A 14,557-nucleotide genomic window follows, 5' to 3' on the forward strand; every position below is an offset into this window, starting at 1 on the left:
GTCTCTGCATTTCTCACACTGTTTAGATATCCCAGAAATTAACTACATGTGACAGAGAGAAATATTGTATTCTGGCTAATTCTGGGCAATGCTGTGATTATGTTCCTGGGCCACAACCCCGAGTTGTTGCTAAGATTTGGCTAGGGACAGGAGACAAAGTTTGAGATTCAAGACATTTGCTCAGTGAAAAAAGTCACATGATTCCAAGAGTTTTGAACCAACAAAAATAAACTTTAAGATACAAGGTCAGAAAGAGAAAACCATTTATAAAACTGTCTTAAAGTGAGGTACTTGTGAATTAAACCAATTGTGGTCAAAAACATCATATTGTACAATTAATGGTGAATGTGACCAAGACACAGGTTATGGATTTCCCAAAAACCCACCCAGATGTCAGTAGCACTGAGTCAACCAATCTCACTGGAACTCTGACTCTCTCACGAGGGATTCCAGTCTTCACCTTGAAGGATCTAACCTGGGAATTCTCTCCACGTGTCATTCCTACTTGGATAGTATCAACAATGGCCCACCTTGCAGGGTTTCAGTCTCATCTTCTGAGAATCCATTCCCGTGGATTCCCTGGTGTGAAGTAACCATGAATATGTTCAGGCTCCAAAAGAGGCTGATCTCCAGAGTTGTGTGCTGTGGCAAGAAGGAGGTATGGCTGCATCCCAGTGAAACAAAGCGACTACTAATACCAATTCCTGACAACAGATCAAAAATTAGTTAAAGACGGTCTGATTATACCCAAGTCTGTGACTATAGACTTGCATGCGCGATTCAGGAAGAACATGCATGCAGGAAGGGCTGGCATGTGGGCACTGGTAAACAAAGGGTTTCTGCTTATTTCTGCATGCTGGCGAAACTGGCCTGGGTGAGGAGAATGGAAATTCTGAGGCATCTGCTTCACAGCTACAGGGAGTCTAAGATCGATCACCACATGTATTACAGGTTCTCCATATTCTGATCTGAGATGCCTCTGATTTTATAGATGAACCAAAGGAAGCATTCTTCCTGGTTGTATCACAGCTTGGTATAGCTCCTGCTCTGCCCAAGACCACAAAAAATTACAAAAGGTGGTGAATGTAGTCCAGTCCATCTCACAAATCAGCCTCCCATCATTGACTCTGTCTACATGTCTTGTTTCTCGGAAAAGAAGCCAGCATAATCAAGGACCACATACACCCCGGGGATTCTCTCTTCCACCTTCTTCTGTCGGGAAAAAGATACAAAAGTTTGAAGTTACATACTAACTAGCTTAAGAACAGCTTCTTCCCTGCTGCTGTCAGACTTTTGAAAGGTCTTACCTTTCATTAAGTTGGTCTTTACACCTAGCTATGATTGTAACATTACATTCTGTACACTCTCAGTTTCTTCCTTATGAATGGTATGCTTTGTCTGCATAGCATGCAAGAAACAATAGTTTTCACTGTATGCTAATACTTATAACAATAATAAATCAAATTAAGGTCTCTATTTGCTTCAAGAAATTGACCATCATCCTATTTCCGAAGAAAAGCCAGGCAGTGTGCATTAATGACTATCGCCCGGTGGCTCTGACATCCATCATTTATAAAGTGCTTCGAAAGGTTATTCATAGCACACATCAGTCTCCCAGATTGCCTGGATCCACTATGGTTTGCCTACCGCTGCAACAGGTCCACATCAGATGCTATCTCCCCGGCTGTACACTCAACCTGGAACACCTAGATAACAAGGACACTTAGGTCAGATTCCTTTTCATTGACATACGATGCTGGAGAAAACAGCAGGTCTGACAGCATCTGTGGAGAGAGTTTTCCAGCCTTTTCTGTTGGCTCTATTCTCTGTTTCAGACTACCGTATCTGCAGGATCCTGCTGCCATCAGACTTTTGAATGGACCTACTATATATTAAGCTGATCTTTTTCTATATCCTATTGGTAACTACAACACTACATTCTGCGCCCTCTCCTTTTTCCTTCTCCCTGGTGTACTTTATGAATGAGATATTTTTTCTGTTTAGTGTGCAAGAAAATAATTTTCACTGTATACTAATACATGTAGCAATAATAAATCAAATCTGAAGGTGAAGAGTAATGTCTTCAAGAGTAAATGTATTTTGCTACAATACGTTCACAAACTGAAGGCAGACAAGGCTCACAAGAAGCTACAGGCTGAAGCTCGCAGAACCAGGACCAAAGAAGCTGGTAAATGCCATAAAGAACATCTGCAGGCCAAGAAGGAAGAGGTCATTATGTCTCTGTCCAAGGAAGAAGAAACTAATTCTCTTGTACAGACTTGCAAACTAATTAAAAACTGCTCATACCAAAAAAAAACTCAATTTTCAAATGCAACTTCAGCTCTTTGGTTTGGTTGTGCGAAGCAGATTCCTGCTGCTCCAAAGTGGTACCTTCACCTCAACAGCCCACAATACAGGATTACCAACCTCCAGTCGTCGTCTGCGACCTGCAGCCTGTTTGAGACTTTATTCTGTACTCCTCTTAACTGAATTGAGATCTCTGCCTGTCCCTGTTGCCTCTCTGAGACTCTTGTTGAGATCTCCCCCTGTCCTCAGGCTGCAGCACTAGTCTTCCATCGCACTCTGCTCCTGGTCATCTGACTGGAATTTTCATGCTGTTTTCCATTTCTTTATGCACCGGCATGCTGGGCCTGAAGGTCTTGTGATGTAGAACTGTGCATGTGCAGCCCACTTCTGAACTGCACATATTGAAAGTGTGAGCTTTGGGAGTTGAGGTTTCCTAACTTCTGCTCTCAGCATTAAGGTAAGTATAGTTTTCGTTACTTCATTCATCGATTTGTTACCACTGGACTTGAGTATTCTAATGTACTCCTGACTGACCTGCCCTCTGTCTTAACTTGCAATGAATCCTGTTCCTTGTCAGTTCTGTGCTTGTTCACTTACATTGGTTCTTGGTCAAGTAATATTGTGGTTTAAAAATTCATCATGCATGTTTTCAAATCTCGCCATCTCCTGAGATCTCCTCCAACCCCACAACTCTCAAATCTTTACACTTCACTAATTCTGGCTGCTTGCCCAACTTTCAATCACTTCACCACCGTTTCCTGCCCTGCCTTCAGCTGTCTGGGGTCTTGAGCTCCAAAATTCCCTCCCTAAATCTCCTCCATCTCTACCTCACACTTCTCCTTAAAACCTACCTCTTTAACTAAGCTTTTGATCACCTCACCTAATATCCCCTTATGTGGCTCAGTGTCACAGATTATTATGATGCACCTGTGAAACACATTGGGATGTTTTATTGCATTAAAGGTGTAAAAACTGAAACGGGAGAATCATGCAATGTTGGTCTGAGGAATCAGATGTTCTACTATGGGACTGTTTTGGAGCCAGTGGACTGGTCAGTATTTACGGAATCTGCAATCAGCCTGAACGAGTACGTCACTGCAATTACTGACTTTGTTAGTAAGCGTATTGAAGACTGTGTGCCAAAGAAGCAAATTCGCATGTTTCCCAGTCGGAAATAGTGGATGAACGGGAATAACCACTGCTTGCTGAAGCCTAGGTCTGAGGTGTTCAAGCCAGGCGACCCTGACCTATACGAGAAAGCTAGATGTGATTTACGGAGATCCATCAAAGATGCCAACAAGACGGTACTGGACCCAACTAGAGTCTCAGGCTAGCCACACGAACCCCTGCCGACTATGGCAAGGTCTGCAAGACGTAACAGGCTACAGGATGAAGATATGTAAAATTGCCGGCACCAACACACCCCTCTCTGATGAGCTAAAAGCATTCTACGCCCGATTTGAGCAAGAGGTCAGCGAGAGCACACCCTCCATCCTGGAAGCTCTGAATGAACCTGTATCTGGGGTCACCGTTGCCAATGTCAAAGTCGCTTTCTTGAAGATCAACCCACGGAAACCACTGGCCTGGATGGGATACCTGGATGAGCACTCAGATCCTGTGTGAACCAGCTGGCGGGAGTATTCAGAGACATCTTGAACCTCTCTTTACAGCAATCTGAGGTCTTTATCTGCTTCAAGATGACCATCATCCCAGCACCAAAGAAAAGCCAAATGGTATATCATAATAACTATTGTGGCTCTGACATCCATCATTATGAAGTGCTTCAAAAGGTTAGTCATGGCACGAATCAATTCCAGCCTCCCAGATTTCCTGGATCCACTACAGTTCACCTACGGCCACAACAGGGATCCACAGCTAGCTCCATCTCCCTGGCCCTACACTCAACCCTGAAACACCTACATAACAAAGACACCTATGTCAGACACCTATTTATCGACTACAGCTCAGCCCTCAACACCATTGTTCCTGCAAAACTCATCTCCAAGTTCCATAGCCTGGGCCTTGGCTCCTCTCTCTGCAACCAGATACTAACTTCCTAACTTCAGACCTGTGTTAGGCAACAACAACACCTCCGCAATCATCAACACCAGTGCCCCACAAGGCTATGTTCTCAGCCCCTCACTATACTCCTTATCCACCTATGACTGAGTGGCCAAATTCCCCCCCAACTCGATTTTCAAATTTGCTGATGACATCACCATAGTAGGTCAGATCTCAAACAGTGACGAGACAGAGTACAGGAATGCGATAGCGAACCTGTTAATAATCTCTCCCTCAATGTCAACAAAATGAAGGAAATTGTCATCGACTTCAGGAAGTGTAACGGAGAACATGCCCCTGTCTACATCAACGGGGACGAAGTAGAAATGGTGGAGAGCTTCAAGGTTTTAGGTGTCCAGATCACCAACAACTCTGCTGGTCCCTCCATGCCGATACTATAATTGAGAAAACCCACCAACGCCTCTACTTTCTCAGAAGATTAAGGAAATTTGGCATGTCAGCTGCAACCGTCAGCAACTCTTACAGATGCCCTAGATGCATCACAGCTTGGTATCTTTCCTGCTCTGCCCAAGACTGCAAGAAACTACAAAAGGTCGTGAATGTTGCTCAATCCATCACGCAAACCAGCCTCCCACCCATTCACCTCTGTCTACACTTGCTGCTTCGGCAAAGCAGCCAGTGTAACTAAGGACCCCATGCACCCCGGACACACTCTCTTCCACCTTCTTCCATTGGGAAAAAGATACAAAAGTCTGAGGTACCAACTGACGCAAGAACAGCTTCTCCCTGGCTACCGTCAGACTTTTGAATAGACTTAGCTCGCATTAAGTTGATCTTTCTCTACACCCTAGCCACGACTGTAACATTACATTCTGCATCCTGTCCTTCCTTTCTCTATGAATGGTGTGCTTTGTGTAGAGCGCAAGAAGCAATACCTTTCTCTATCTGTTAATACGTGACAATGATCAAATCTATCTTGAGGTTGTAGTAGTGTTGGGAGAGATAAATGGGGCTAGTACACAATAAGATGCTCAAGATAGCTGTCACAGTCTGAGAGTCTAATGTGGCTTCAGTGGGGTCCTTGTAATCGATGTTAATAGTTTGAGCCATTAAACTGACATCAGTGACTGTCCAGATAGCTGCACGATGATGGGTACTCTAATATCTGTAAAAACAATTGGAATGAGATTTTAGAATTCTTCTGATATTGTGGTGTTTAACAGATTTTTGTTCTGTCTCATTCTCCCAATGGGGATAAGCTAAACAATGACCATCTTCTTATAACCTCTTCTGCTGGGAAAAGATATTGAGATGGGTCAGGAGCTGATAGAATGGTGGAATGAACTTGAGGGGCCGAATGGCCGTCTCCTGTTCCTAAATAGTCTGTAACAGTCAATCTTGAGACAGTGTTATTTGATCGTGTATTTTCATGCTCTGGTTTCAGAACTTCCTTTTGATAATCATTTGTTTGTGTCTGTACAATCAGCATTAAACTATCTGGCAGAAATTGCTGGAAAATCTCAACAGGTCTGATAGCATCTGTGGAGAGAGAATCAAGCCAGAGTTTTGAGCCTGGATAACCTTTTGTCAGAACCGCTGATGAAGCGTCATCCAGCCTCTCAACATTGGCTCTATTCTCTCTCTATAGATGCTGTCAGACCTGCTGAGATTTTCCAGCATTTTCTGTTCTTGTTTTAGATTCCAGCATCCGCAACAGTATTTTGCTTTTATTAAAGTATTTGGTGTTTGAAATTTATTTCAAATGAATGATATTGTAGCTCTAATTTAACCTTTATTTTTGTAGCACCTGATTGTACAAAGAACCTGTATTCTTGTGTTTCAAAACATCCAAAATGTTTCCAAGCCATTGGGGCACTTTGTGTCAGCGCCTCTGAAGGGCCTCGCATGGCACTCGCTGCTGTCTTCTTATGGATAACTATCCTAGCCTTCTAACCAAATCTCCTCACCAGTCTGTATACTGACAGTGTGGGGTGATGTAAGTGGGACTAATCTTTCTTGCTGGGCGATTTCTCCTCCCTGTCCCCTCAACCCTCCCGGCCTTGTTCTAGAACCAAAGAATCCCAACAGTGCAGAAGGAGGCCTTTGCTTCATTGAGTTTGCACCGACTTATCCAAGGCCAGAATTGAACCCGGGTCTCTGGCGCTTGAGGCAACAGTGCTAACCACTGTGCTTATCGTGCTACCCCCCCTGGGGTCAGCAGATCTGCTCTTACTGACCCCTTCCCACCACTTGGCCCACAGTGCCGCTTACTGGCCCTTTGCTGGGAGGGCTTCTCACCTCACCGGCCGCACCATGTCACCAACTGTTAAATCTTGGTGATGAAATGCTGAGAAATATTAAGAAAATGATTGATAAAAGAGCACAGTCAGAAGTAACTTCTGGGTGGAGCCGACTCCTCAACATGGAGACTTAGTGAATGAACCGTCTCTTGATCCAGCACACTCGAAGGCATTGCAGCTGGTGACTGCTGTATTGGAGGCAGTGAGATGTGGAGCTTTGCTCTATGATGGAGTGAAGGTCTTTCTTTCAAGATTTCTCTTTGGTGATACAACAGAGGAGCATGGACTTTGAACTTAGATGACCGAAAGCTATTGAAGTGCAGTGTGCCCAACTGAGGGTACACAAGTTTATTAGCCACAAGTAAGGCTTACATTAACACTGCAATGAAGTTACTGTGAAATTCCCCTAGTCACCGCAGTCCACCGCCTAGGATCAATGCACTTAACCAGCACGTCTTTCAGAATGTGGGAGAAAACCAGAGTACCTGGAGGAAACCCAGACAGACATACAAACTCCACACAGTCAGCCAAGCTGGGAATCGATCTCGGATCCCTGGCACTGTGAGGCAGCAGCACTAATCACTGTGCCATCATGCTGTTCTATGCTGTGCTACACTGAGGGTGATAGCTCTATAAAGATGTTCGATGATTCGGCTAATGCCGTGACTTTTGTTAACTCTGCGAAAGGCAATAGTTTGGAGTAGCATTCTGCCTAACTCTCTCCTGATTCTGTGATGGTATTGGTTATTCTGACAGGTGATCTAATAATTGATCAATTCATTTCTATCCTTCAGATTGGCAGGGACTTGCAGTTGTCCTTAATGGAAAACGTTCCTCGGTGTGCTTCAGGATTACATTGTGCAGATTATAGAACACTTGGGCTGTGTAAAAATACCCTTCTTCCTTCCTTTACATCTGTACCCTGATAATGGTGATATATGTTTTATGGTGTCCTTTTGCTCTGATCATGATAAACATGAATAGCTTATTGCTGGGAGGTGGGTGAGTGGCTTAAAGTCTTAATAGGAGGGGTTAAAGTGCGGAAAGGGCTTTCTGTGCTCACACTTTGTGTGGCATATCTTTGTCTCTTTTTTGATGTAAAAGACTTGGTGTAATTGTAGAATGTTTGTAGGTGTAGCCCAATGGGACCTCACATTTGGTTTGGAAAACCCCATTAGAAGTAATGATGCAGTGTTTTTGTATTTCTGGGTTTTGGTTCCTGCTAGGGTACAGACAAGTCTTGAGTTCTAGAAAAATACTATCTAGTATAACTGGAGATGGGGACAGGATATGTTTTGGTACATGCCTGAAGAGAGTGGGAACATCTTTGACGGATAAGCTAGTTTCTTTGTGTCAATATCTGACACTCTGGCTGAATAAGCAGTGACAGCTGCTACTTTGAGGATTTTGCTTCTGGAATGTACGGGATACATCTTTCTCTTAAAAGGGAAAAGATTTTATGCTCTCTTAAAAAGGAGAAAGTTGACAAAACTTTGCTGCGGGAAACTGATGTAGATGACAGGAGCACCTGATATTGAAGTGTGACTGGGTAGGGCGGGTGATTGTTGCCTCATTCTCAACTAGTAGCCAAATGGTTTGGTTTTAGTGAGTAAGGATGTGTCTGTTAGACTGGAGAACTGTGAGAAGGATAAGTGGGGGGAAATGTGATTAAGGGGCTGTTGCATGGGGAAAGCGTTTTGATAACGTCTATGCCCTTCATTCCGCACCCCCCCCACCCCCCAAATTATTTGCCCTATTTTGTTACTAAAGTCTTTATGGATTTTGCTGAATTATCATCAAATTCCTCCATTGGTGGGGACTTCAAATGTCATCTTAATGCTTTGATGGATAAACTTCCCATAACTGGGAATTGTCGCATGTGTTGGAAAGTGAGGAAGTTGGGTAATTAGATGTTTGGAGATGGAGGGGGAGTTTGTAGTAGGTGGCACTTTGCGTCATGGTGAGTTGCAGCCGGGTTGCTTTCGGGTCAGAGTGTCACTCGTGGTAGGGCTATGCATAGTGAAAGGGGTGCTTGTGGTACCAGTGATGGGGTTGGGTACAGTGAGTGGGTGCTTGTGGCGAGATGGGCTTTTGTGGCAAGACGAGTGTTTCTAGAGTGAGGGCGCTTGTGACGAGAGACCTTAGTACATACATTCAGATAAGAAGACTATTTAAATATATAAATAGGAACACTTGATAACACTTCTCCCTCCCTAATTTCAATTGCCCTCAAAGGAAGAAACATAATGAAACTCGTCCCAACTATACGTGAGTCTTTCAGGAGCTTGGGGATTACACTGTAACCTGCGCAGTACCACTGGTGACTCTAGACATTGGGAGACTTGTCTCTGGAGCTGAACCTATGGGTGCAAGATTCTGATTGTCCTTCATTCTGTCCTGGAGTAGAGTCCTTGTACATCAGGAACCGCTCCCTGTCAAATGTCCACAGCAGTATCTCCTGTGTCATCTGTTGTTGTCTGAGTCAGGGTGTCGGCAAATGTTGTCCTGATGGGTGCGGACAATGCTTCCATTGGTCAGTTTCACTGCTTTAGTCAAAGTGAACCTCATCCTTGAAAGCTTCCGCTCGCCCCATGGAGCTGGCTGTAATATTGACCCCGTTAGTCACATTTTAATTTGATGTTTTAAGTTTCCTTTATGCATTGTCTTTTCTTTTGGGCGGTTCCCTCTTTTTGGGGCTGTTCTTCTTGCTTTGTCGTTGAGTTTGGTTTGTTTGGTACAAGAAGAATTACCACTTGCTGGAAGGAAACTGTTGCTCTGAGAGCTGCGGTGTGGGCTGTGTGCTGAAGCTGTTTACACTGTCTGTCTTATTGCTGCTCCTGAAGCTGGTTTCTTTCTGTTTACTGCTTCTACTGAAGACTCATTGTTATTACTGTTGTTGTGGGACTTGGAGTTTCTCCTTTTGACAGTACTCGTCTGAGAGACGATTGGTGTGCGTCAATGGGTCACTGGTCAGCTTGGCAGCATCTGGCTGTCGCTGGATGCCGCTTGCCAGCTGCTACACCTCCGTGCTTCTTTTGGCTCCCTCCTTCACTACTTCACTCCTTCCCATATTACAGGACCCATGTCATGTTTGCAGATGTCTTTGAAGCAAAGGGATAGGTGGTGAATAGATCTGGTACTGATGGCGAGCTCGCTGTACAATACATCCTTGGAGACAGGCAGCGCACATGTCCAAGCCACCTCGAATGCTGCTGGCTCAGTGTGGCGTACGTGCCGGAGACATTGGCTACCTGTTGGTAATGTGACCCTGCTACCTGAGATTGAGGATCCGCGGAGGCAGTGGAGGTGGACTTCATTCAGGTGTTGTTCTGAGCTGACACATGTCCACTGTAGAGCATCATACAGTGGACACTGGCTTGAAATACTCAAGCTTTTGTGTTCTGTGTGAGTGCCCCATTTTCCCATACCCTCACAGCAGACACCTTTCCGATGTGCCGGCTGATTTCTGCATTGAGAGACAGGTTACTGGTAATGGCTGAGTCCACTAAATAGTTGAACTCATGAACCACTTCCAGAGTGTGGTCACTGATAATGGATGGAGCATTCCTGATGTCCCATTCATGATGTTAGTTTCCTCGAGACTGATAGTTGGGCTGAATTTGTAGCAAGCAGCCGCAGGCCTTTTGAGTCTCTGCTGGTACTGTTCCATGTGGGGAGTGAGTGCAACATGGCCAGCATAGAGGAGGTCCCTCATGAGGACTTTCTGAACTTTTATCTTCAGCTTGAAATGAACAGGGTTGTACAGGCTGCATTCTGACCTTCTGCCAGAGACTTGAACAGATGAGAGAGCAACAGTGTGGGTGCAAGGCCACTCAAGCTGGGGAAAGGGTCTGGTGAGGCACTGCTGTACTGGATTGTGCCTTTCGTATTGTCATGGAGTGAAATAATGCTGAGTAGCTTTGGTGGACTTCCGATCTTTGCTTGTAGATTGTAGAGACCGAGTCTGCTGATGATGTAGAGGGACATCACTGTGCACAGCATTTTTCCTGGAGCTGGTGACAGGTGAATAGCATGTTAATAATGGATCTCTCTGTACGGAAGCTGCACTGGGTCCTGGTAGATATGGTCAGCCAGCTTCTGAGGTCTGTTTTGAACAATGTGGGCAAAGGCTTCCCTTGCTGTGCTGTACAGGGAGATCCCACGGCAGTTGTTGCAGTCATCACGGTCGCCCTTGTTCTCACAGAGGATGATAATATTGGCATTAGTTACATTCTGTGCGACTGCTCCCTCTCCCCAGCCCTGGCAAAGCAGATGTGGCGTTTGGAGATTGCGGCTGGCTTGGGGAGTGTGATTATTTCAGGGGTAATACCATCCTTCCCAGGTGCTGGTTAGAACCAATGGCATTACTGAGCTCTGGTTCCATTAGCTATTCACCTAACCAGATGAATCTAACTATTCTGCTTCTCGTGTTTGCCAAAGGTGGTCATTGCTGAGTTATAGATGATGCCTAATGTGGGCACACTTAGTCTTTACATCTCCTGTGATTTGAACTGTTTGCTGAAGAGAATTGAGAATCTCCTGTGAAAGTGGTGGGTGAGAAATTCAGATTGTGTTGATGTACAGATGACCATTTTGTTTGGTGTATCTTTGGAATCTATGCTGCACCTTAGGGATTGGTCAGTGTCACAGTCTGCATTGTGAAAGCTGTGTGTATCTAGAACACTGTATAGTGTATAGGGATGACCAGCTTCTGCTGTTGGTGTGATCTTGGCTCCCTCCATGAAACCTGGGAACCGGGTTTGATTTGAGAGAAAGTATTGTTGATGCAGGGGTTGTGGTAGACACTCTACTCGCCAGTTGGCAGTGGTTAGCACTGCTGCCTCACCACCAGGGACCCGGGTTCAATTTTGACCTCGGGTCACTGTGTGGAGTTTGCATGGTTTCTCCAGAGTCTGTGTGGGTTTCCTCCAGGTGCTCCAGTTTCCTCCCGCAGTCCAAACATGTGCAGGTTAGGTACGTTGGCTGTGACCAACGTGTGGCGTTATGGGGATGGGGTAGGGGAGTGGGTCTAAGCAGAGTGCTTTTTTGGAAGGTCAGTGCAGACTCAATGGGCGTTAGTCTGCGCTGTAGGGAGTCTGTGGAATTCCAGCCATCGTTCCAATGCCATGTCATCTGAGGCAGGAGGGTATGAGTCATGGTCGGCCCCAAGCTTGGTGTTAAAGTCTCCCAGCAGGAACCAGTGTTAGGGATGCTGTGGATGGTGTGGTGTTCCTCCTGGTCTTTAACTTCAGGTGAGGAGCAGAGTGCTGGGGTATAGATACTGAGCGGGTATATTGGTCGAGGTACACAGTGCTGGGATATAGATACTGAGCAGGTATATTGGTCTGGGTACACATTGCTGGGGTATAGAGACTGAGCGGGTATATTGGTCTAGGCACACAGTGCTGGTGTATTGGTCTAGGCACATAGTGTTTGGAGGGGCGGGTGGTGCGGTTTCCTCCTTGAGTTAATGCTGCTACCAAACCGGCTGCTTGGAGAGTTCCAGTATATTAAGCTCTTTGACAGAAGAGGAGTGATGCATATTCAAGTCAGGATGCTGAAGGACTTGAAGGGGAATCGGGGGCTTAGTGTTCCCCTGAAAAGCACCTTTGCCTGAGATCAGTTGGTTTAGTGTAAGCTGTGAAATTTTAATGGCCTGTCTGCCTAAGGAGCTGGTGACAGCTCCTAACACAGGGACAGCGGATCATAGATTCGTATTCCATCCAGAGATATGAGCGCTTGACCGAGGCTTGCAGTTCAGCACTGAACCCTTTGAGGAGACGTTTCCCTTCCAGGAATTGTTAGGGTACGGATCAGAAAGCCCAAGGTATATTGTGAAGCTCGAATAGACCTCAAGAATTCTCTGTTTTGGCATCAGTGTGAGGATAAGATGTTTCACTCCAGGCACGATTCTATTTATACACTGAGAAGCTTTTTATCTAAACAAACTTTATTTAACAGCACAGTTTAATGATAATAAATGACTTAGCTTAACTTTTAACATTTGAACAGTGCTTAAACATGACAAGATGCAATTCTTTAACTGCAATTCAAGCAATATTCCTCTTACAGACTTGAAGCCCCACTTCAAAGTCAGTTAGCAACCTACGAGTTTGTACTCAGATTGCCAGTTCTAGAGCTCTCAGAGCACTTCAGGAAAGAAATAGAGACACGTCTTGCTTCTTTTAGAACCAGGCAGAAACTGACTCTTAAACAGTTTCTCCTGCAAGCTTTGCTTCGCCCATTAACACTAGACTCCATCTTTTCAATCAACCTAATCAAAGATCTGCTCTGAAACCCCAATGGAAACCTAAGGAAACACAATTGCGTTAACAAATATACCATTAGCTAAAATCAGTTGTTATCCTGCATCCTTGACATTTGAGCTGCTTGTTGTTCAGACAAATCAACACTTTGTAAGACAGAATTGTAAACTTACCCCTTACAAGAAACATGGTACAGATACACTTCTTAAAGGCACAGCATCATCACCGAATGCCTATCTTGAAGAACTGCACCACTTGCCACCACCTGGGACAGGATTCTCGTTTGTCCCTTTTTACCATGTTCACCTTTGTTGCTTTCTGTATCCCTTTTGGTATTTGATAAGATGTTTATCAAAACCTGCTTCCACAGTCACATTTACTTCCTCAGCGACCGTCTCCATCGCTGACTCACCCCACATCGATTCCAAATCAAGTTTCACCCCTCCATGTTTTGGATCCACCCAGCTATTCCCGGGATACACAGTGCTCCTTGGACCACTATTCTTGCTGCATTCTGAGATCCACGCTCTGTGCTGTGCTCTGCTGTATGCACACACTTGACTTCTCTCTCTCTCCACGAGCACTGGCTCCTCCACTCTCAGATCTGTCATTGTCATCAGTTCCATTTTATTCTTTGCCTCATTCGGTGCCTTAACAAGAAACTTTTTCCTCTTCCTTTCAGATGTTAATGTGACAGTACTGTGCCTTTAAGAAATGTATTTCAACCATGTTTTTCTGCAGGGTGTTTCAGCAGTCCCTGGGATTTTATCGGAGCAATGTTTTTTTGCAGTCAGTGTCCTTTATTGTTACTGAAGCAGTATAATTTACATCATGTTTGTTTTAATCTGAACTAATGCATTGTTCTGTTGTTTTAGCGTTCCCCTGAGATGGCAGAGTAGAGCTTGATTTGGGGTGATTGACAAGTCAAGTCAAATGACTGGGCACAGCAATGTTTTCAGTGCAAAGTCCAGTTTTAGTTTTGTTTTTCAGCAGCTGTTTGGAGCTGAGAGAGACAGCAGTGTTTTTACCCCCTTCCTGGAATTGGAGTTTCTTCTGTGTTTTGGGAAGCACCTGGAAGCCGAGAGAGAGAGAGCTGTGTCTCTGTTTTCCCCTTTTCTGAGGTCTGGAGATTAGAAGCTGCCAGAGACCGGGTTTACCCTTGAGGTTTGGCTGTTTTGAGGATATATCCTACTCTGAAAACTGTGATTGGATTTACTACACAAGTGTAAAAAAAAACTGAAAATCCAACATCACGTGAGCATTAGTGCTGACTAATACGGAAGAAGAATGTATGTCTATCGGATATTGCTTTAAATTGGAGCAACAGAGATAGCTGTTAAGAATGATACTGTGTCATGTTTAAGTCTTATAATAGGTATAAGCTATGCTAATTCTTTGTGTTATATTCCAACTGTGTTCTTAAATAAACTTTGTTTGATAAAAGCTTCCTTGTGGGTCACTTGAATCATACCTGGAGTGAAAAACTTGATGCTCACCCTAATGCCAAAGCAAATGTGAACTTATGGTCTTGGCTAACTTCACAAAACATCTTGGAATCTCTGGCCTGTGCCTTAACAACAAGGAACACAAGCTCCTGCAACTTATACCAACACCCATCCTGGACCCTCCACACCTTCCCATCCCTCTGACCCTATTCCATCT

General features: G+C 44.7%; 1 protein-coding gene and 1 pseudogene across 1 annotated transcript in view; both read left to right on the forward strand.

Annotated features, from left to right (window-relative positions):
* brf1b (BRF1 general transcription factor IIIB subunit b) overlaps positions 1–14,557 on the forward strand; it is a 350,927-nt gene that overhangs the window by 1,526 nt on the left and 334,844 nt on the right. The window lies entirely within an intron of this gene.
* LOC145352190 (large ribosomal subunit protein eL19 pseudogene) lies at positions 596–13,794 on the forward strand (annotated as a pseudogene).

This window comes from Carcharhinus amblyrhynchos, chromosome 14 (assembly GCF_965287045.1).
Source record: "Carcharhinus amblyrhynchos chromosome 14, sCarAmb.v2.hapA, whole genome shotgun sequence".
Lineage (NCBI taxonomy): Eukaryota > Metazoa > Chordata > Chondrichthyes > Carcharhiniformes > Carcharhinidae > Carcharhinus > Carcharhinus amblyrhynchos.